Source organism: Carex rostrata, chromosome 24 (assembly GCF_964058835.1).
Source record: "Carex rostrata chromosome 24, lpCarRost1.2, whole genome shotgun sequence".
Classification (NCBI taxonomy): domain Eukaryota; kingdom Viridiplantae; phylum Streptophyta; class Magnoliopsida; order Poales; family Cyperaceae; genus Carex; species Carex rostrata.
In genome coordinates, this window is record NC_135941.1 from 5,774,661 (window position 1) to 5,797,265 (window position 22,605).

Here is a 22,605-nt window from a genome sequence, read left to right on the forward strand (position 1 = left end):
TCCAACGGGTCGTTGTGGCTGCGCCAATGCAGTCATTGCTTACGTCATTATTTTTGGACGTACTTGCACGTCGGCTGCCACCTGGTGAAGCCATTTGTGGGCCCCAAAGGATGGTGGCTTACGTGGACAGGTGTGCCGTTTCGGGAAGTTGGGACCACTAGTGGGTCCCACCAGAAAGGTCGACTGTCCGTTTATAATTCGACACGTAGAGGCCTAAGAACTCAATGTATAAAGGCTATTTTCTTTATCTGAAATAAACACAATTATTACTGGCAGGTTTAATTGCTTTATTAAATTAATAAAAGACGTGGATAAGGATGACTCGATGAGTTCAGTTAGGTATAAACTTTGGAATGTATGACCAGATCTTCTGTGGCCATCATTTCAGTTCTTTTAGTTCCTTTGTGTGGTGTCATGCCATTGATTTTATAGCACCAATACTTTATGGGATGATGATTACGTTATAAGTGTTAGTGGTGTTGTAATGTATTATTTTTTAAAATATTGTTCGAGAACACCATCCAACTTGTTTACACATACAAACTAAATTTAGAGAACATATTTTAAGGAATTATATGGGATGATGATTATGTTACAAGCCGTGATTTTTATATATAAGAAAATGGAAAAATAAAATATTAAAAATAAGAATGAATCGGTGAAAATTTTAAAAACAAGAAGGAGTACATGGCTTATGGCGTCCCTGAGGGACGCCATTTGAAACTTATATCCGTCAGAAAAAAAAAAAAAAAATGAAAACCCAGGGACGCCATGGCTTGGATGAGGTCCGACGGAAAAAAAAAAAAAAAAAAAAAAAAAAAAAAAATTGAAAAATGCTGGGACGCCATGCCATAGTTTGGCCCTTGGGACGCCATACAAATGTCCATTCCGTGAGAAAAAAAAAATTTCCATGCGGACTAACATAAAAATTTAAATAAAATAAAAGTTGGACGCCATGGCATATTACGACAACCATCGTCTCATAAAAAGATGCAGACACATATGTTTCTCTCAGCTCGTTTCATTATCATTTCTAAAAACTGATGAGCTCTGAGATCTCTAAAAACTGATGAGCTCTGAGATCTGTCAGGTAATAATTTTTTAGTTAATTTATTTACAATACTGTTGAACTTATTTATTATTGTAAACAAAAAGTATTTACATTTTGTAATTTATATCTATTATGTAGGTTATTTTTTTTGGAAACAATCAATCATGGTTTTAGTAAATGTGTTTATCGGTGGTGAAATTCGATACGGTCCGAGGGGCGCGGAGTATAGTATTAGCCATCGGTATTCATTTCGTGCGACCGTTAATCAAAATTTTGACGATTTGAAAGGTATGATTTATGGTCATTTTGGATATTCCGAGAGTGAATACAATCTAATAATTTATGCTCGATGTAATGTTGGTACGCCAACTGGTCGTTATTATGAGGTTGTGGAACTTATTTGCAATGGTGGTTGGATGATAATTTTTGAACAATTAATAAATTCCGGAAGAGAATACCGTGTCATTGATTTTTTCATTGAGTTTGTTCCAATTGTGGGCACAACGCAACTCCAGTTGAACTTTGATAGTATGGTACCTGAGACCCAGCCAGAACCTCATCAATCCCGGTATTGTGACCCACATGCGGGTTCCAGTCGGGTCCAACCCCATCAGAGAGAACATACACCGCCCCAAAATATTTATTCTGAACCTTTTCCAAATATGAATGAGTTTTCACCAGCCGTCCAAGCAGAGGTGAATTGGACACAATATGATAATCCTAACAATACACCTTATATGCCAACTTTTGTTGATCCTTGTCCCGATGATGACGACTTACCACAAAGTGATGATGAAAATGATCTAGACTATTGTGATGATGATGAATGTGATGATGATGATTCTGAAGATGATGTCTTGTTAGAGTCCCATACACCTGCTGTGCAGACTCAGTATTTTCCCATTTCTGGTCGTAGTGACCGTCACCCTGTAGCGAGTTTCAATGACACATCAGGATTTCGGGAAGCAGATGTAAGTTTTTTCGGTACAACCCCACGTTTTGATGATCAATCTCTTGCGGTGGAGCAAGTATTCTCGTCAAAAGTTGTTATGAATAGAACCATAAAGGAGTTCCACATACGCAAGAATATTGAAGTATTTTGGAAAGAAAGTAGCAAAACCAAAATTGTAGTTGAGTGCAAAGACACCAGGTGCAATTGGAGATTGTACGCCACGTCTTCTTATTTTGGAGCTCGGTGGACAATTAAAACATTAAATACACCGCATACATGTTGTGCCCCGACTAATCGTACTGATCATGCACAATTAACAGCCGCAGTGATTGCCAATGTTATAAGGGATGATATTAGAGAAGATATTACAAAAAGCATTAGTGACCTCAAATCGATAGTTCGTGCTCATTTCAAAGGAATTGTTCCCAAATATAACAGGTTATGGCGTGGCCGAGAGCTGGCAATTGAACAAATGTTTGGTAGTTGGAAGGACTCATATGCAATCCTGAGTCCACTTTTACAAGCAATAACAAGAGAAAATCCAGGGACAAAATGGACAGTTAGATCAGAACCCACCGCGAAAGAGACAGAGCGGTTGTTTAAGGCAGCAGCGTGGGCTTATGGTCCATGTATTGCGGCAGTGCCTCATCTGAGGCCTATCATTAGCATTGATGCATGCTTCCTGTCTGGTAGGTACAAGGGGAGATTGCTTATAGCTTGCGGTTATGATGCTGAGAATCAATTGCTACCTCTGGCTTTCGGATTGGTTCAGGAAGAGAGTTTCGAGAACTGGGGATGGTTCATGAGGTGGTTGCGACAAGAGGTAATTGGTTTTGGGAGGTTCATGTGTGTTGTTTCAGATAGACACTTGGGAATAAGGAAGGTTTTTAAAGATAGACATGGTGGGTGGTGGGAGGATGGCGAAGAGTGTATTCAGACATTGTGTACACAACACGTTGCTGAGAATTTAATGAAAAAGGTCCATGATAAAGATGTTTGTGATATATTTAAAATACTTGTCAGGAAAAGGAAGCCAAGAGCGTATGCAGAGTGGATGCAAATTCTACGTCTAAAATGTCCAGCAGCAATTCCGTACTTGGATAAAGTCGGTAAATACCGGGACAACGATGAAACTGAGGCTCCTAAACCATGGAGGGTATTTCAAACATTTGACAATGGTTCCCGTTGGGGGATTATGACAACTAATGGGTCTGAATCATTGAACAATGTGTTCCAGAGAAGTCGAAGACTACCGGTCGTCGCACTAGTTGAAGATACATTTTATAAACTAGTCGATTGGTTTAGGGAAAGGAAGCAGAAAGCTATGACTCGCATAAAGGAGAGACATGAATGGTCAGCGCGGGTCGAAGCATTGTTGGTAAGACGCGGAAAACGTTGTCTTGCAATGACTGCCATATCTTATGGTGAGCCACGGGGCGAGTACGATGTCATGACCAAAAACGAAAAAGTTCATTGGTACGATGAGGTAACGGGACAGATTAAATTCATCGATACTGAAACCTTCAAATACACAGTTATCACGAGAGATGATAATAAAGTAGAATGCACATGTCGAAAACCGCAGTTGACAGGTATACCCTGTGCTCATGTACTAGCTGTTTGCCGGGAGAGGAATTTCAACGTAAACTGCTTTATTAACAACTATTATTCCATGAACAAGCTTCTCGAAACTTGGAGTGGTCAATTCCATGGGTTTAAAAATCAATCAGAATGGCCGAGATACACAGGACCAACTATTGTTCCTGATAAAGATTTAATCAGTAAGGGACGGAGAAGACACAATCGTATTAAAATGACTATGGACGAAATGCAAGGAAGGAGTTCAGGACACCAAGCCAGACGTTCTACTGTTGAAAGAAATGCAAGAAATGCAAGGAATGCAAGAGATGCAACAGGTTGTTTATACTCCAACAAATTTATTTCAATATATTATTTTTTTAAATTTGCACATTTTTATATTTTGCTATCATTTACAGGGGCATCTTCTAGTAGGAGCGGAAGATGAGGAATTGCAACGTAGACAAATTTATTATTGTGTTGTATCGTATCAAAACTTAGACAAATTTATTATAATGTAATTTATCCTTTTTATTTATTATGGTGTTGTATCCTTTTTTTTATTACTATTGTTTCTTTCTGCTGATGTGGTTTTGTAAGCTTTTCTTATTGGTTATTTTGTAAGTTTTATTTATTATTGTTTTTGTAAGCTTTTCAATGCATGTTTACATTTTGATGCTGGTACGTGTCAATGCATTTATTATTGGTTTTGTAATCTAATTGCTACTTTTTGAAGAAACTCATGGACGGTCAAGAAATATGGCGTTGAACATAGCATATAGATAAAACTAAAATTGCAACGTAGTCAGGTCAAGAGATGCATATAGATAAAACTAAAATCACAACATTTTAAAAAATTCACAAATTAAAACATAAATCACAGTATAAGAAGCAAACCAACTATAGAAATTCCGAGAAGTGTTGAACATAGCATAACAAAAGGTTGTCTAACATAATTAAAAATTTAATACATAACAAGTTTGAATTACATCACACAAGTCCAAACTTAATTAGGGGTAAATTTATCTGGTTTCCTACGGACTCTTTTACATCTTCGGTAGACCAAACCCGTTCTACTACTCGGAGTGGCAACGGGCAACTGATTCTCAACAACCGCATCACGCTGAATTTCAGTATCAGATGGCTGCTGATGTGGTGTCTCAAATAGATGTGAAAAAGTCTGTGAGTCATCAAATTGCGTAGGCATTATTGGTGGTGTGACCACATCGGCTGTGTTTAATGGTGCATCAAATATGTGAGTCACCAACTCCTACAAAAAAATAGTAATTTCCGTGAAAAATACATTCAAATATATATTCAATTATACTTTTAAGTTGTTTCAAATATACCTCTCCTACAAATCTGTTAAAAGCATTCTGCGAGCCACTCCAGTTGTTAAACGCATTCTGCGACTCCAATCCCTACAGAAAACATGTAATTAAGTAAACTTAGCCCCTAACCCTAACTAAATCTCAAATATCCCTTGAAGTTATTTCTTGTTTACCTGATTCACATAACTCGGTTCTGCGTGCAGCTCTGAGCCACTCCAATTAGGCACATTCTGTGACTCCAATCCCTACGAATAACATGTAATTAAATAAACTTAACCCCTAACCCCAACTAAGTCTCAAATCTCCCTTCAAGTTATATCTTGTTTACCTGATTCACATAACTCGGTTCTGCGTGCGGCTCTGAGCCACTCCAATTAGGAACATTCTGTGACTCCAATCCCTACGAATAACATTTGAAGGTAAATTTATACGTAATGTTTGGTACAGTAAAAGAACCCCAAAAATTATGAAATTTTGCAAGTAAATAGGTTAAATTCTGTGACTTCAAGTTGGTACAGAAAAAATATACCGTATTGACAAAATCAGTGTACGTGTAGTGAGGACCGACGGTTGCTTGATGATTGGCCAAGTGCTCCTCACTTTCATTCGATGTGATCTCCTCATAGTTTGTTGGCAAGTGAGCTTGCTCGAGCATCATTTGAAGTCGGGGTTCCATCCCATTGTCTCTGACACAAACAATAATCCCTTCAATGAGCTTCTTTCCTGCTTTTCTCATCCCTTTCGCAATCATATTGATGGCATTTTTTCCTAACTCGAGAGCTGCATGTGCCTATAAAATATTAAACAAGTAAATATAAACATAAGCTCATTTGTATATTTAATAATGAAGAGTCTAAGTCAAGTATATGTACCTCACGTGTATTTCTTGGCCCGTTAGCTATGTATCCATATTCATTGTTATCATTTTCGTCAAGATCCATCGACATAACACCATCGAGCACCTGAGGTACCTCAAAGATATTGTACATGCAATTTTGATGGAACCACCGTTGATATGACTCAATCTGATTGCAAGAAAAATGTTCATCTGGTGCGACAATATTGCTACTGTGGTCCGATGACTGAGTCACGTATGTCTCATGCTCGACCGACCAATTAGTAGTACACATACTACTATGAACATACTTGTGTAATTTACGTACATCATCCTCTGGGAGTGGCTCGAGTACTGGAATGGCCTGTCTATACCCGAACTGGCGCATCACTCGATCAGGATAGTGATGTTCAATAATCCAGAAGTGTACCAATGGCACACGGGCACGAAAAAACTCAGCATCTTGATGAACTCGGGATGGCATACGGCTCCACAGCTGTTTGTATGGCTCCCAATCTATGTTACCCTCCCGCAAATCTTGTAACTGATTGCGAAAGTATTTCACTCCAGCCTTCCCATGAGGTTGTTTATATTCAATGGCACCACACCACTTAGCTCCAAATGCAGGGCAAGACTGGGAATCCGGTCTCCCCCAATCAGGAGCCCAACCTTTGTATGGACACGGACGTCCGGTCTGCAACCGCGACCATGCCCAATGCTGTAAAAGTACCACTGGACCCGCTAGCGTTTTCACCATTTTAGCTTTCCGGGTGGCGCCCCAACATAGATTCCTGTACAACAATGCTAAAACAGCCCCACCCCAATTGTATTGCCCAGGAGTATTGAGATCCCTAAGGAATTGCAAATACATCACCGGTACTGAATCTCCAGAAGAATCGGTAAAAAGTAAAGACCCAAACAAATCGAGTATGTAAGCTCTTGTATATTGATGTATCTGCTCCGGTGTAGGCTCACCCTGACCCGAAGGCATGGCTTTAAACCGATTTCGCAATCTTTTTAAGTTTATGGCATACCCAGATTTTTTAATCTCAGAAGGCCTTTTCTTCGGTTTCATTAATTCATCCCATGCCCCAACTCCAAGACACTCATTTACTAAACCCTCCCAATTACCATCTGACATACCAGTCACCGGTATCCCCGTAATTGGCAAAGCCCACAAACAAGAAACATCCTCTAAAGTAATGGTCATCTCACCTACAGGGAGATGAAATGTATGAGTCTCTGGTCGCCAACGCTCTAAGAGACCACTGAGAAGCGAAGAATCAACGTTTGCAACCTTCATTTGAGATACCTGATATAAGCCGAGACTCTTTAAAATGTTTTCACATTGCCAATGGTACGGAATAATGTGCTTGTGCCCTCGAGCCCTCACTCCATTGTTAGGCTGCCATAGTTATAAAAATTAACTTAAAAAGCAATGAAACCATGAATTAAAAAAAGTACAAGTTAAACAAAAAATTTAGTGACTTACATCGGTAGAAATTAATGAACTCCGATGTTGTTGATGTGGCATCCACAATAACGAACTAAAATGATTTGATGATTGAGTTTGAGTCACTACATCTTCTTCAAACACATCATTAGTGTTTTGATAACCATACTCACCACGAGGGGCTGACATCCTGCATGCATAATATTTTCATTAATTTATCATCATATCGAACATGCATATATTCATTTAAATAATTTATATAGTACAACTAATCTAACCCTAAATGAGGACAATCTAACCAAAATAAAATATAACATAAAATACAACAGATTTCATTATTGTACTCACTATATTATTTACATCCATAATCCAACCCTAAATGAACATAAAAAACAATGCATGCTCACTAAATTAATATATTTTATAACATACCTAAAAAAAAAATTGACATATAATTGACATTCATAACTAAATTAATCTATTTTGCTTAAATAATAAAGACTTCTTTTGTATAATAAATTATCTAGTTGTTCTAACTATAATTGACATGCCTAAAATACAATGCTTAAGCACATTTTAAAATTAATTAACCTAATTATTAATATAATAAATACAAATCTATTTTAATCATACAAATAAAATCGAACTAAATTATTTAGTAAACTATCTAATTTTAACTAATTCGGCATAATTATGAAAAAAAAAAACTTACTTGTAATATTTGGGACGCCACAGTAATAGCAGCACCAGGGGACCAGCGGAGGAAGTGGGACGCCACAATCCTAGACGAAGGAGATCGGGACCATCAACGGCAACAACGGGTTGTCGCTTCTTTTTTTTCTTTTTTTTATTCTCTTCTGTCGCTGTTGGAGTTCGGAGAAAACAAATTGTGTGGAGCGGAGAGACGAGATGCGTTTTTATTAAGCGGACCAAGTTAGCGCATGGCGTCCCAGCGTTTTTCATTTTTTTTTTTTTTTTTCCGCGGACCTCACCCAAGCCATGGCGTCCCATGGGGACTACAAATAGCATGGCGTCCCTGGGTTTTCATTTTTTTTTTTTTTTTTTTTTGTCGGACGTGAGTTTGGAATGGCGTCCCTCAGGGACGCCATAAGCCATGTATTCCTTCTTGTTTTTGAAATTTCCTCCGATTCATTCTTATTTTTAATATTTTATTTTTTCATTTTCTTACAAATAAAAATCACGGTGTTACAAGTGTTGGTGATGTTGTAATGTGCTATTTCATTATTTTGTAAAAAATTATTTTATTTGCTACAGGATGAATTCTGTATAAACTATTTAAATTACTTTGAAGGCGGAAAAGATAAACTCGATACACAAATGATTTAAAGTTTGTAATTTTCAAATCGGAATGTAGATGAAGTAAACTCTTTACATTGTTACTTTCTTTTATCTTCTCTCTCTCTCTTTTTGAAACATGACCTAACCTGCTATTGTATACAAAATATAATAGAATACATAAACATATCATAGAAAAAAAAAATTACACTAAATATGGTATTTTTAATTTTAATTACTAATGCAATCTTTTTCAAAAAATGTAAAAAAAGAAGCTTCAAGCCGTGATATGAAATGCACACTCATTTATTCAAAAGAACAATTTAATTAAGATGTTAAATATATCACGTGTATTGTACATTTCATATATTATATTTATTTCAATATTTTTAGAGTTTGTTTTAGAGCATATAAATTCATAATTTAATTAATTATCTATCTATTTATTTGGGAAAATTTAGCTGGAGGTCACTAAACTTTGTTTTTTGTCACGAATTGGCCACTCAATTTTAATTTGTCCCTTTGTAGTCACTAAACTTTTAATTTGTCTCAATCAAGTTATCTTGTAACTTTTTCATCTAAAATATTAACGGAATATGCTCATTTCATTCAAAATACTAATAGAATATGCTCATTTCATTCAAAACTTTTAACGGAATATGCTCATTTCATTCAAAACTTTTAACGGAATATGCTCATTCCGTACAAGATACTAGCGGAAAAGTTATATTTAATTAATTTTTTAGTTGAAAAAGTTATAGATTAACTTAATTGAAACAAATTAAAAATTCAGTGACCAATTTATGACAAATGACAAAGTTTAATGACTTCTAGCGAAATTCATCCTATTTATTTATTACGGTTTACCTAACACAACATATGTTCATAATAATTTAGTTACACGTGTGCTGACTTGGTCTCAAACCATCCAAAAAATAAAATTGCCACGTTTTATGAAATGTTGAAACATTCATCATTTATTACATTGGTCATATAGTAGGTTAGTAAAGTGTGGGAACACAATGAAAATGTTTTAAGTCATTCGTTGAATGGTGTTAGTTGACACGTGAGAATGAGATGGAAAGTGGATAGGCATTAGGTTCTGGCATGTACTGTTAGATTTATTCCTGTTGTTTAGGAATTACCAAGTTCTAATTCCAAATCAATTGATTTTTAGTCAATGGACAATTAATGGGCGCCTACAATTTCAAATAAACAAGTTTCTCAATAAAGTTGTATGAGATAAATGGTTTAATTTCAAATTTTAAAGTTGTATCCGGGAAACCATTAACCGGATATACTGATTTGCGTGTGATATGCATTATAAGTTACATTATCTCCTTATTTAATCAAATAAATGAAGCTGCATTTCTTTTATTCCACCACCCATGAATTGAAGTTTAAAACGACAAACTGGAATAGTCATATCATGGTTAATATAATCAGATTGAAAGGAATCTAGAAATTAAGAGATTTAATCAAATTAATCATATTTATTGTCACAAGTCATATCATAAATCAAATCAAATATCATTTAGAATAGATTAGTTAAATTCCTATTGGACCAGAAAAGGATGTAGTGCTCCTGATAGGTGCAACCCCACAATTATTTGAAAAGGGTATCTGAGAACAACAATAGCAGCCGTCCCGATTTTTTTATTTATATCAAAAAAAAAAATTATTTTAAAAAATAACCAGTTTGGCACTGGATTTCGAAATCTATCCAAACCGTAAAAAAAATTTGTAGTAATTCATTTTAAAACCGCAAAAAAATTTTGCAGTTTTTCCAAAAACCAACTTTTAAAAAAAAAACCCGCAAAAAAAATTTGCGGCTCCAACTCTTTCCATTTTTTCAGATTTTATTTTTATTTAAATATAAATATTTATAATTTATTTATTTTTTGTATTGAAATATTAGAAATATTTAATATATTTCTTTGAAAATAGATGGAATACTATATAATTGGATTTATTAGAAAGACTGCTACAAATAATCCGGATCAATATTTTTCATGCCGGATTTTTTGCGGTTGTAAGAAAAATTAATATATTTCTTTATGAGTTATTGGAAAAATAAATAAAAATGACTGAATTCTGAGTTATTGATCCGAGTTATTTATAGCAATCTTTCTAATAAATCAAATTATATAGTATTTCATCTATTTTCAAAGAAATGTATTAAATATTTCTAATATTTCAATACAAAAAATAAATAAATTATAAATATTTCTATTTAAATAAAAATAAAATCTGAAAAAATGGAAAAGAGTTGGAGTCGCAAAAAAATTTTGCGGTTTTTTTTTAAAAAAAAAAACGTTGGTTTTTGGAAAAACCGCAAAAAAATTTTGCGATTTTAGGTTCTTAATCAGCAAAAAAAATTTGCGGTTTGGGTACTTTTCGAAATCCAGTACCAAACTGGTTATTTTTAAAAATTTTAATTTTTTTTATATAAATAAAAAAACTGGCAGCCGTCCCCTATCATTTTAAAATGAGGAGGGTCCAAATGCCTCCAATTTTTTGTCTACGTCATGTCTTCATTTTTAAAAAACTCCAATAATTCAAAATGTTAAACTTAAAAGTCAAAATAAAACTGTTGGATATGATCTACATCATTTTATCTATGCATGTGTAAAAAATTATGACATTTCAATTTTATTTTTGTTGTCATCAAGAGCTTTAAAAAACGTACTAATGTGGATAATTCCTAGACGTTCATTTTTCAACTTATTGATTCACAAAAAAAAAAAAATTGAAATGTGATAATTATAAGCACATAGAGAAAATAATATATATCACATCTAACAGTTTTATTTTGACTTTTAAATTTAAAATTTTTAGTTATTAAAGTCTTAAAATATGGAAGCATAGTGGAGGCACAAAAAATGAAGAAATTTGAAAAACAAAAAATCTTTCATTTATTGCGAAAATACATCAGTAATGTATGGTTTTTTTTATCTTCCTTTCATTTATTGTAATAAAGTGATGTAATTTTCAATTGATTAATAGTTGACAAAGGATAGAACTCAAATGCCTTATCTTGTTCTTTGACCATAAATGTTATGCTTTCATGAGATTATCCTAGTACCAAAGGATAAGCTTGTAACACTGTTCCACCTAAAGTTAAATTCCTTTTCCTTTTTGAGTTATGAAACAGAAGCTTCAAGCCGTGATATGAAATCCACACTCATTTATTCAAAAGAACACTTTAATTAAGATGTTAAATATATCATGTGTATTGTACATTTCATATATTATATTTATTTCAATGTTTTTACAGTTTGTTTTCAGAGCATATAAGTTCATAATTTAATTAATTATGTATCTATTTATTTGGGTAAATTTAGCAAGAGGTACTAAACTTTGTCTTTTATCACGAATTGATCACTCAATTTTAATTTGTCCATTTGTAGTCACTAAACTTTTCATTTGTCTCAAACAAGTTACTTTGTAACTTTTCCATCTAAAATATTAACAGAATATACTCATTCCATTCAAATACTAACTGAATATGCTCACTCCGTCCAAAATTTTAACGAAATATACTCATTCAGTCTAAGATACTAGTGGTAAAGTTATATTTTATTAATTTTTTTATAGAAAAATTACAGAATAACTTAATTGAAACAAATTAAAAATTCAGTAACTATAAAGAAATAAATTAAACTTGAATAATCAATTTGTGACAAAAAAAAAAGTTTAATGACTTACAGTGAAATTTACCCTACTTGTTTATTTATTTATTACAGTTTACCTAACATATGTTCATAATAATTTAGTTACACGTGTGGTGACTTGGTGTCAAACTGTCAATTTAATTTTGCCACGTTTTATAAAATGCAAATTGAAACATCCTTCATTTCTTACATTGGTCATATACTAGTCATATAGTAGGTTACAAATTTGAGGACATAGGATTGGAAAGTGTGGGAACACAATGAAAATGTTCAAGTCATTCGTTGAATGGTGTTAATTGACACGTGAGAATGAGATGGAAAGTGGATAGGTCTGCAAATTTTTTTTTATAAATCATAATTAGAAAAAAAAATTTATAAACCAACATAATTATTTTTTTTTACAAAAATTTTAAAAATTGGATTTTTTTTTTTTTTTTTGAGACTGAAATGGTAATTCGGTCTCAGGCATTTTTATAATTTTTCAACGTATTTTTTTTTCGAAATCTATGAAAACGGCTGGGATCGAAATGACAATTCGATCTCAAAAAAAAAGGGACCGAAATGGCATCTCGGTTCTTATGTTTTTAAAAAAAAAAAAACAATCTAGTTAGTTTGGTAAAATTTATTTTTTTATTTATGGTTTCTAAAAAAAATTCTTAGTTCTGGCATGTACTGTTGATTTATTCCCGTTGTTTAGGAATTTCCAAGTTCTAATTCCAAATCAATTGATTTTGAGCTAATGGACAATTAATGGGTGCCTACATTTCCAAATAAACAGATTTCTGAATACAGTTGTATGAGATGGATGGTTTAATTAATAAATGGATAATGTTTCTTAAACCAAGAATTATCACCACAAAACAATAATTGCAAGAAAGTAATTAACTTAATAATCTTCTAATAGGAACAAAATGAAAGAAATCTTACTTCAATTCAATAGGAAAAAAATAGAAGAGATGATTTTCAAAAGTGATTTTAATCTGATTTGTATGTTTCATATATGCATTATAAGTTACATTATCTCCTTATTTAATCAAATAAATGAAGCGTGATTAATTTATTCCACCACACATGGGTGAATCTACTGTAGCACAGAGGGGGGGCAGCCCCCCCCCCCCCCCCCTTAGATTTCGAGTTTTAGTAATGATCTATTGGTACCGATCAACTTTGCCTCTCTCTGGAAAAAAAATTGTCTCCCTGTGAATGTTTGATTTGTAATTCGGGTTAAATTTAGTGTTAAAAACAAAATAAATTTCTTGAATTATGATTGGTGATATTAATTATAAGTTAAAGGATTTAAATTCCTATTGGACCAGAAAATGATGTAGAGCTCCTGATAGGTGAAAGAGTCTGTATCCCCCCAGCTACCAGAGGTGCAATTGAAAACAACGGATGGTCCAGATTAATTTCATTCATATCAATCTCAATCCGGTGTATGTTGAGGCTGTAGGGGGTCTACTTTGAGATTCGTGTCAGGTGAAATGAACGGTTCAGATTCACTACTTGCACCTCAGATACCTGGAGTGATGCGGATTCTAGGTGAAACCCTGCAATTATTTGAAAATGGTATCTTGGAACAACAATAGCAGCCAACCCCTATCTTTTTTTTGAAACTTTGGTAGCAGCTACCAATTTTAAAATAGTTTATTTAAAAAAATTCTTTCATCTATTATGAAAACACATAAGTAATGTATGGTTTTTATCTTCCTTTCATTTATTGTAATAAAGTGCTGTAATTTTCAATTGATTAATAGTTGACAAAGGATAGAATCATAGAATTCAAATGCCTTATCTTGTTCTTTGACCATAACGGATATGCTTTCTTTTTTTTTGAGGAAAAAAGGATATGCTTTCATGAGATTATCCTAGTACCATAGGATAAGCTTCTGACACGGTTCCACACTTCCACCTAAAGTTAAATTCCTTTTCCCTTGTGAGCTATGAAATGATTCCGGCAGGTGTTCGCCTTAAGTCTATCCTTTGTCGTATTCATTTTTTTTTTTTTTTTTTTTCATGTATATACGGAGGTTTTAAAGAATTTTTTTTTTATAAACCATAATTTATTAAATCAAATTTAGCAAAGCAGTATGATTATTTTTTTTTTTCAAAAACCATAAAGACCGAATTGGGAATTCGGTCTCCCCATTTTACATTTTCTGGGACCGAATCCCCAATTCGGTCTCCCTGTTTTTTTACCTTTTTCGTGGATGTGGCCACAGAAGATCTGAATAACCCCAGACCGAATTGGAAATTCGATCTCCATAATTTTTTTTTAATACCCTTCTTCTCCCTCCAAAAATATATTAACATACAAATCCAATTAAATATTAACATTTATTATATTACTCTACATTATTCTACAATTACACTACAAAAATCTAAATTACACTAAAAAAAATTAAATCATTCAACAATTGATTTATACTACATGTCAAAAGCTAAATTACTCTACATGCAAACTAAAAAATTATACAATTAATAATTACACTACATAAACTTAAATTCCACTAGAAAATTAAATCATTCAATAATTAATTTATACTACATGCAAAAAGTTACTCTGTATGCAAAATAAAAAATTCTACAATTAATAATTACACTACAAAAACCTAAATTATATTAAACAAAATACCGATCGTTGCATGTCTACCGTCGAACAAAAAATTAAACTGAATTTTTGAGGCACTAAACGATGTTTTTTTTAAAAGTGGTCATACATGCAAATCCGACTTTCCTAGCCGAAATTATGGTTGTTTAAAGTTTTTTCAAAAGATGAACTTTGAAAATTCATAACTAATTGTAGAAAAATCCAAATAAATTGAAATTTGTGTCAATTCTGTGTATTTTTTAATGCTCTACAAGCCCTTAATGACAATCAAACCAAAGTTGAAATGTCATAATTTTTAACACTTGCATGGATAAAATGATGTAGATCATATCTAACGGTTTTATTTTGATTTTTAAGTTATAAATTTTGAGTTATTAAAGTTCTTATAAATAGAGGCATGATGGAGGCACACAAAATGGAGGTATTTGAACCCTCCTCATGTTATGTATATGAAAAACATTTGGGTAACTGATTTTAACAAAAAATAATTACTTATAATTATAATCATGGAAAATTTGCATATTATAAAATATTAAAGAATTATTTTGTAAAAAAATATTATTCTTATAAACGCTTACATTTTTTTCTATTCTTTTTTAGTTTCTATTAACACAAATAATTATGATTTCATGACACATTTGTTGATAGTACGGAAATCACATAAATAGTTATTATTGCACTCTCAAACATCTTGGAATTATAAATATACAAGTATCAATTGAAACAAAAGATGCTAAAGAAAGTTATTAAGTGTTGACAAATTTTTTTTGTTAAAAATGATTAATGGTCTGAATATAGCGATTTTATTAAGATGGGTACAAAAATTTAATTGTCTGAATATAGCGATTTTGTTAAATACTTAATAAATAGTAAAAAAAAGTTTGAAAAAATGTAAAATTTGATCTGCAAGCGCATTTTAATATATCTATTATGTTGAACGGTTTGGATCGACTATTTGAACTTTGAAAACTTTATAAATGGAGAGTATAATTCAATATCATCAAAATAGATGTAATTGGATCTCTCCTCATTATAAATATACAAGTATCAATTTAAACAAAAGATGCTAAAGAAAGTTATTAAGTGTTGACAAAAAAAAATGTTAAAAAATGATTAATATTTTTGTTAAAAACATACTTTCATTCGGGACAATCTCTTTTAGAATGGAGGCATTTCAATCATTCTCATGAGTCATGAAAGCATATCCTTTATGGTCAAAGAACAGGATAAGGCACTTGAATGTGGCACAAAAAATTGAGGGCATTTCAATTATTCTAGGGTTGTAAACGGATCAGATATTATCCGATTTTATCTGGATCTGAATTCGAAAAATTACTTAAATTATCTAATCCGTATTCGTATTCGTATCTGTATCCGTATCCAAAAAATTATAACGGATAAGGATATGATAAGACTTTTAACTCTCCGTAACCGACCATTTAAACTTTTAAACCACAACAAATGTGCTATATGTTCTTAAATTGTATTGTACCAATAATTTATTAAATTGCATATAGATATATATATTTTGATGAACAATATAACACTATGACATAATTAGTGACTAATATTTTAATAATATAAAATATATTTCGTAACCAGCAATCTAATTATGAAAAATATTTGTATCCGTCCGATATCCGATCCGTATCTGTATCCAAAAAATTATAACGAATACAGATATGGTAAGACCACTAGCCGATTCATATCTGACCGTTTACACCCCTAAATCATTCTCATTTATAATTTCATCATAATAACTTAAATCTCAAAATAAAAATTATGACAATCTCATATTAAAATTGTAATATATGCATATTGGTCGTACCAGTTTCTATTATTGTTTTTCCAAGCTAATCAATCAACCATTCAACCTTAAAAAATAGGAGCAGGTGTCAAAGGATAATTGGCATTATTTAATATGATTTACATCTGATCCAAACGGATCATGGATTAACCGACTGTATTTGTATAACATGTTTATTTTTCTTATATGATAAATCTTAATTTTTTCAAATTTAATTCAACAAATCATAATTCCATAAATAAGGCCAGGTTCCATAGCCGACCTGACCTGAAACAGAGAAACAATTTATGTCAGTATCCAATCTATTCGACCATTAAAAAAGGCTCGGATACGAATCGGACTTCAACATGACACCTGTACCCATACAATGGAGAATGCGTGTCCTCTGCATTAACTCAAAAAGGAATTTTTGAGTTAATAAATATCAACAGTTTGGTTTGATTATAAATTGAGTTAATTCGTATCGTGTCTATAACATGGAGCTCTTTAATATTAGTGCGGATATAATTTGCACGAATTTTAAAATAAATCATACGGTTGATATTTATTAACTCAAAAGATTCCCTTTTGAGTTAATGCAGAGGATATGAATTCTACAATGGATGAATAATCCAAATTCTTTTCAGATAATTATGAACCATCCAAAAATTAATATTGTATCTATTTAGAATGTACTAAAAAAATTAAAAAAATATATATAAAATTTGATTTCTATACACATTTTAATATGAAGATCATATTGAGCAGTTTGAATCGACTGTTCGAACTTTTAGGGCCTGTTCAGCTGCAACAACGAAATTACTGTTCACATGGGAAAAAAAAAATTCACTCAGACTGAATTTTTTTTTTCCCACCTGAACAATAATTTTCAGTTCAAACTTTTCCTGTTCCTATTTCCATTCCATCGGTTTCGCCGAATAGGGCCTTAAATTGCAAAAATTAACTCGTTATAATATTGTACATATTAACCGGACTATATATTATCACTATTTTTTGGAGGGTTCAAATACACCCAAAATTTTCTACTCCCATTTGCTCCCAAATCTACACCATCAGATTTGCGTCAAAAATAGTGTATATTAGAACGCTGATGAGCGCAAAAAATTCATGTCCAGTACTGGACATCTCCTGTTACCCTCCCTCTCTCAGCGATGAGCGATCCATCTCCTTTCAAAAATAACGCATTCGTCGCTCCCTCCCAACCCATCAGCGCTCGGACCACCCTTCACCGCTTTCTCTCTCTCTCTCACACGCTCTCCGTCGATCACACACACAATCTTCGTTGCTATCTCTCCTATCAGACCTCTCTCCCTCGCTCTCGTGTCAGCCTCACCGCAGCACGTTTCGGTGGTTGTCTCTCTTCTGCTCTGCAAGGCATCAAAAGAGTACCATGTAAGTCTCTCTTCCTCCCTCCTATCTTTGTGCTTGAGAATTTTCAGAATCGAAGAAAGCATGCAATTCTAGAATTTAAGATATACCGAACATTTCAAACTGAAATTTTTAGATAAATTGGATATGCTTTGTTATTATTTTAAGAGGCATTTGTAAATTTTTGGGAGCTATTTTGAAATTTTGTTCTTAGATAAGCAAGGAGATGATGACCCTGCATGTGATTAACTGCCACCAAACACAAGGCCAACGAAAAACCTGTTTGTCATTCACTTTGACCCAGTTTACACAAGGGTCTGTGACATTGAGAGATATTTTGAGCCATACGGGAAAATTATGAATGTGCAAATTAGAAGATACTTACACTTAACACACATCCATCTTATTTGTAGTGTATAATGCAATTTTTTTTACATCTTATTTATTAAATTCTAAAAGTAAAATAACCATAATGTTAGTAACTATACTAACCAATCAATCTCTTCGACACCTTTAAAAGTTTCAATTTGTGTTTAATGCAAATGAAAATAACCCAACATAGAGGCAAAATGGTCATTAATTTGAGGAACTGACCAAGCTCTATCAGCAAATTGGGTTAAGCTTGGATTCACAAAGACTCAACTTGAATGAATGGGGCTAAACTCGGCTGGTGCCAAGCTGGATTGACAAAGACTGATTATGCGGCTGATCACAATGCTGGTACTGATGTTGTAGGGAGGCACTATTCTTAATTTAACCTAATTTAATCTCAACTTACGCAAATTGCAAAAGCTGTATATGAATGTTTGTAGTTATGAAATCTTGTAACGCTGTACATTTCAAGAATAGTGAAATCATGTCATATCGGGTGATTGATGAAAGACTTTGCTTCTTAGTTTGATTTTATTGATTTTTCTTGTTCGAAGGCAATTTTTGTTTCCAAGTTATCTTATATATGTGTATGTTAATTTGCATTTCAAATTTCTAAATGGATCCAAATTGCGTATCAGATTACTAAATGGTTCCAATTTTCATTTCAATTTGTATGTCTCGTCAAGGCCAATACCATTTTAAGTTATCGAATATCAATTACTAAATGATTACTAAATGGTACCAGTACCATAGGCAACAAGATTTGTTTAGATTAGAACATATGTTTGTTTTGATTAGAAATTCAATCAAAATTTGAAATCAAAGGAACTGGTATTTAGAAAATTGATTCCCAATGATTAAAATTGCAAAGTTTCATTTCTCGGAACAAAATGTGCAAAAACTGCAACTAAGTCCCTATTATTATTTCTTATTATATTTTCTTTTAAAATGCTTAGAAAATCATGGAATGCTTGATGTTTGAAACATAAAACACAAGTATAAGAAATATCATTACATTCATCTCCAATTTAGAATAAAACTGAAAAGGACACTGAACCCAGCAGCAAACAAATAACATATAAATTATATTTAGGCATCCAATTCAGTTAACAAAAATACACTTTCCATTACTGCTTAAAAATGCCAAAAGTTGAAGAGCATATGAAAAGTACCCTATCTATACTATCTATGCTGTTTATACCAACAGTACCCACTCTAGGGCTCTTGATCAATTGGTGTATTCTCCAAAGAAATCATTCTATTTTCTTCGCCCACAAGTAGAGCATACATACTGACAGTAACAAATTCTATCTCTACGTCAAATTTAACGGTCCAACTTATCCATACCATATATCCCTCCAAAATAGCATACTTGTGACGCAAGTGACGCAAACTTCTTGCCTTTCCATCAATTTCAAACTTCTTGCATGTTGCAGTTTTATCAATTTAAAAGTTAGTGTTTTATTAACTCGTCCTTTTAAAAAAAGAGAAATTCTGAAAATTATTTCGTAACTGAATAAAAAAAGCTTCACCAATTGTAGAAAACTCAGTCTATAGTTACCAGTCAGGGAAAGTTTGGAACTAAATTTCACCAATAAAGAGATATAACATACTGTATAGAACTCAAATAAAAATAATTGCTACAAGTTGTCAAGTTTTGGTTATTAAAAAAAATCAACTTGAGGGAGTTCAATACAGAATTGCAGTTGTATTGGTACATGGCAGTGATTTTATCAGCTATTTTATTTAATGGTGTGACTAATTATAAGATTGAACCATTCACAATAAAGCATATCGCTCTTCCAGTATGAGTTTTCAAGACAAATTGAAAGAAACTTAACAGAAATTTAAAGGAAGTAATTTAAGTTGGTCACTTCAAATGGTGGAGATGACGGCTCGACAAAGCATGGAGCCATGACTTTGTTCACTGGGAAAACAGAAAATGGCACTTCTTCATTGTAGGAAGGAGAAGCGAAAAAATGAGAAAAAGCGAACATGGCAACTTTCTCCACAGGAGGTAATCGGAGAGGATGGGGAGAGAGAGCGAAATAGAGCCAACTGAAGGGGATCACCAATTTCCTTCACTGGAGAGGACAGGAAATAATGGAGCGCGCTAGTAAAAGAAACGAAAGGTCTATTTCCGTTTTAATCTGGATCGTTAGTCTTGAACGAGATGTACGGTTCAGGATTGGGAGCAAATGGGAGTAGAAAATTTTGGGTGCATTAGAACCCTCCTCTTTTTTGTTTATGCATTCTTTATCATTTTTATGTTTTCGCAATATTTTGGTAAATTGCGAGATACGATATATATATATCTAGTACAGCACGAAGATTTCCAGATATATAAATAAACCTTACCTGCATCATTTTTTGTTGATCCATTAATCATTTACATCGGGTCATGGTCTTGATTACTAATTTACTATGCATCCCTACCTATAATGCATCTAATTTAGTATTTTTTTTTTTTTAATCTTTTGACATCTTAGTGCTTCATTAAATTAATTTGATAATTTTACCTTTAATTTCTACTTAAGAAAAGTGGCTAAAAATAAAATTAATATGTAAAATGTGGGTGCTAATAAACACAATGTTAAAAAAATTACAGCACCGAACTCTCCATTTTTTTATTTATTAAAATAAATCCTCCCTCTCCAATCATAAACAGTAGCTATCTAGCGACCTCCACGTATACTGGCACTCCTAAGTCCCAATACAGCAATACTCCATCATGAGAGCTGGATTATCAAGTAATCTACAAAGACTGACACCTACGCGTTGATGTTATACTTCAACTTCCAATAATTTTCCATCATATCTGGTATCAGATTACTGTAACAATCATTTTAATATAATACTTGAACGCCATAATTATATATGTTTCGAGTAAAGCTAGGGTGTGATGTGCTCATCAAGAGAGTTTAGTGAGCACAACTCTAAAACTTCATCGGATCGACTCTATACGTCAAATTCAAACCGTTGAAATTCATGTACTTCATGAGTGATGCATATACATGCAAAATTTTGAAAGTTTCCAGTTTATTTGCTACACGGTCAAGTGGTCAAAGAAATAAACATTTTATAAGTTAATTTATAAGTTATTTTATATATTCAATTTTTATTATTTCTTTGACCGCTTGACCTTGTAGCAAATAAACTCGAAACTTTCAAAATTTTGCATGTATATGCATCACTCATGAAGTACATGGATTTTAACGGTTTGGATTCGACATTTAACGTCGATCTGATATACTTTTGGAGTTGTGTGCACCAAACTCTCTTGGTGAGCACATCATACCATAGCTTTACTCATATGTTTCTGCTATGAATTGAGTAGAACTAGGGTGTTCCTAAGTTCATCAAGTCTTTTTGTGAACTCAACTCTTAAATCTATTGGATTTGTTTCAAACGACGAATCTAAACCGTTAAAATTCTTTTACCTTACGAGCGATGCGTCTACATACAAAAAATTTAAAATTTTGAATTAATTTTGTATATAGTCAAGTGGTCAAAAGACGTCCAAAAAATGAATGCATTAAAATTAATTTATAAACCTTTTAATTTTGACCACACGACAATACAAAATTAATTTGAAATTTGAAAAATTTCACATGTAGACACATCACTCATAAAGTAGAAGGATTTCAACGGTTTAGATTTCTCGTTTGAAGTCAATTCGATATAGTTTACAGTTGAGTTCACAAAATATCTCAGTGAACTTAGGAACACCCTAGTTCTACTCCTATGAATTAATATTTTGTTTATAAAATTTAAACAATCGATATGAACCATTCAACATAATATTAATATTATGAAAGTCAAACAAGAAGCTAACACAAACAAACAATCAAGCACAAAAAATAGAGATATACAAGATTTTACGTGAAAACTCTTTCGGAAAAAAAAACCACGGCAGCGGGGTAACTTCACTATATCAAGGAGTAATTTTATCGAACACCTTGCAGGCATACATCAATACCAAACCAAATGGAGAAATATGAAAGTCAAACTAAAAAGCCAACACAAATAAGCAATCAAGCACAAGAAAATAAAAGAGAGACACAAGATTTTATGTGGACACCCTTTCGATATAAAACTACGGAAGCACACAGTGCAACTTCACTATATCAAAGAGTCTTTACAAATACAACGAGATAATCAAGCCATTAACATTCTCTCTCACACTTTTTTACAATCTCATACACTAATCAAAGAAATTATCAAGTGTATACAATAAATTGTTAGATTGTTACAAGAGAGCAAACTCTAGAACAAAGTTT

At 32.7% G+C, this 22,605-nt stretch overlaps 1 long non-coding RNA gene across 1 annotated transcript; it reads left to right on the forward strand.

Moving 5' to 3' along the window:
- Nucleotides 1-17,708: 17,708 nt before the first annotated feature.
- On the forward strand, nucleotides 17,709-18,883 carry LOC144575824 (uncharacterized). Its single transcript, XR_013518536.1, has 2 exons — nucleotides 17,709-17,977; nucleotides 18,168-18,883. It is a non-coding gene; the product is annotated as an uncharacterized LOC144575824 (long non-coding RNA).
- Nucleotides 18,884-22,605: the final 3,722 nt, after the last annotated feature.